At 38.1% G+C, this 2751-nt stretch overlaps 1 protein-coding gene across 4 annotated transcripts in view; it reads right to left on the bottom strand.

The window, feature by feature from the left end:
- LOC116692350 (solute carrier family 41 member 1) overlaps window positions 1–2187 on the bottom strand; it is a 24547-nt gene extending 22360 nt beyond the window's left edge. The window contains exons 1-2 of one of the 4 annotated variants that reach the window (XM_032520565.1): window positions 1966–2173; window positions 1551–1605 (exon numbers count right to left, since the gene is read on the bottom strand). The gene's annotated coding sequence lies outside the window, so the exon portion shown is untranslated. Of the gene's footprint in view, window positions 1–973; window positions 1250–1550; window positions 1606–1965 lie in introns of those variants that run through there. The other 3 variants (XM_032520562.1, XM_032520564.1, XM_032520563.1) reach the window with 3 other exon arrangements.
- Between the last annotated feature and the right edge of the window lie 564 nt (window positions 2188–2751).

The following is a 2751-nucleotide window of genomic DNA, read 5'->3' on the forward strand; positions in this document are numbered from 1 at the left end:
ACTTGCAATTGGCCTATCACCTATGTTCAATAAATGGATGAATATCACGATTAATAATCTATCATTTGAAATACTTAAACTTATGATGCAAGTAGGCTTTTATCCGTAAAGTCAATACAAGAATATCCTCCGTGAAAGCTTGTATTCTTTACTATGCACGGCATTCCCTCATTTGAAAGCAGGTTTTATTTTGCATGCTAAAGACCATGTGTGGCTGCAAAAAACGATGGGGTCAGCCATAGACTGTATATTATAACACAAACAGTGTATAGTAGCAGCCATAGACTGTATATTATAACACAAACAGTGTATAGTAGCAGCCATAGACTGTATATTATAACACAAACAGTGTATAGTAGCAGCCATAGACTGTATATTATAACACAAACAGTGTATGAGTAGCAGCCATAGACTGTATATTATAACACAAACAGTGTATAGTAGCAGCCATAGACTGTATATTATAACACAAACAGTGTATAGTAGCAGCCATAGACTGTTTGTGTATAATATCCAGTCTATGGTAGCAGCCACTAGACATGTTTGTGTTAATTGCTTTAGTCAATATGCTCTAGTGCTATGTGTAGCAGCCATAGACTGTATATTATAACACAAACAGTGTATAGTAGCAGCCATAGACTGTTTGTGTTATAATATCCAGTCTATGGTAGCAGCCATAGACTGTTTGTGTTATAATATCACAGTCTATGGTAGCAGCCATAGACTGTATATTATAACACAAACAGTGTATAGTTGCAGCCATAGACTGTTTGTGTTATAATATCCAGTCTATGGTAGCAGCCATAGACTGGATATTATAACACAAACAGTGTATAGTTGCAGCCATAGACTGTTTGTGTTATAATATCCAGTCTATGGTAGCAGCCATAGACTGTTTGTGTTATAATATCCAGTCTATGGACTGGATATTATAACACAAACAGTGTATAGTTGCAGCCCATTCAGCACCCACCCTGTTTACATCATGGATTGCTGAGCTCCACTAAATCAATCCGAACCAGTTATGAAACTACTAGCATATACTGCTTAAACGAGAAATACAAATATATATACACACAATATCGACGACAGAGAGCCCGAAATCCCGCGAGATGTCCGAATGTATCTGCAGGTACATTAGATCTACACATTAGAACCATAAAGTATCAAATAAGTATCTTCTGTTGACATCCATCTGCCTCGACTGCTGGATGCCATGTCTACATACCATAATATCCCTACCCCCATTGTAACCACGGTTACAACTTGGCGCTTTCTGATTGGATAAACACTAAAGTAACTAGTGGCAACATGTAGCCCCGCCCCCTGTGGAGAAAGTGAGCAGCTGCAGAAATTCGGGAAATAATATCAATGAATCTCAAATGTTTTATCACGTAGGTATTGTGTCTTTTATTATTACGATTAAGTAGTAAAATATAGATGCACGTTTTCACTCCGACATGAAAATATGTCTATATATCTAACTTCCGGGAACAATAACATTAACAACACGGTATTAAATCACAAATGAAGCATCTTTCCTACCGTACCAAGGTAGACAACGAGCTACAAACTCATTTTCATCAAAACGAGCCGTCCTCCAACCTGGAAACATAACATTTATTGGTCTTTACCACGAGCTATATTAAGGTAGCCTATGTTCACAGTTTGATAACTGTATTGTAGCATGTGCAATGAGAAAAGGCAGAATCAGAACATCAATCATATTTTGCTGGAGGAAACCCTGGCAGTCCCCAGACCCCACCAGGGAAACCGTTGTCTTGTAGTTATTACTGAGACAGATATGAAGTCAGCAACGTATGGCAAGCATTGCTCATAAATACATACACTCAATAACTTATGGTTGAAAATAACATAATTGTCATTCGGGCTACTGTCCGATCTGAAATAAGCCATTCACACACAGTGGAGAGAAGTTTCTATACTCGTTTGTATCGTCCTTACCTTTGTCTCCTTGAGGGTGAGTGTGTGCACAGCTGAGGTGAATGCGAACTCCTAAGAATAACTGTGTATGATTGCCATGCTGTGTTGTGTTTGGGTCAGTCTATAATAAGGCTAGATGTGTAGCCTATGTTCCGCTTTCTGTTTGCTCTAGCATTTTTGTGTATACAGTATGTTCTGCAGTCAGTCCAGTTTCCTCTGTGTGTGTGTGTGTGTGTGTGTGTGTGTGTGTGTGTGTGTGTGTGTGTGTGTGTGTGAGCCAGTACGCATGCATGTTACCGTCTTAAATTTCATGGCATTGGCAGATAATGATATCCCCCTCCTGTCTCTTTCCATCTCTGGTGGACGGGTGACAGCAGCAGGCAGAGACAACACTTTCACTTTTTCATTCAGGGAATTACTATATTTTAAAACTCATCATTGCCCCACCCTTTAAATTAAATAGAATGTTATGAATTAAAATAAAAAATAAAAAAATCAATTCAGTAGTAAACATTATTCATTTGGATTTTGTCGGTAACGAAGCCTGGCTGTAGGCCTACAGTAATTATTCCTGCTTACATGAACGGAGCAAAGAAATATTTATTAGGTTTTGGCTTGAGAAGAGAAATGGCTACTTAAGGCTAGTTAAAACAATAAAAGCCTCACAATCTTCATTTTATGTGACTATGAACCTCTATCATCTCTGTAACTATGAAACTCAGAAAGTTGAGTTAAAGAGTGTCAGTTTTAACATCTGTATATTTAGTAAGCTACTGAAACCTGTCTGTTGTTCAGCAATCAACAGTG

Source organism: Etheostoma spectabile, chromosome 7, assembly GCF_008692095.1.
Source record: "Etheostoma spectabile isolate EspeVRDwgs_2016 chromosome 7, UIUC_Espe_1.0, whole genome shotgun sequence".
Lineage (NCBI taxonomy): Eukaryota > Metazoa > Chordata > Actinopteri > Perciformes > Percidae > Etheostoma > Etheostoma spectabile.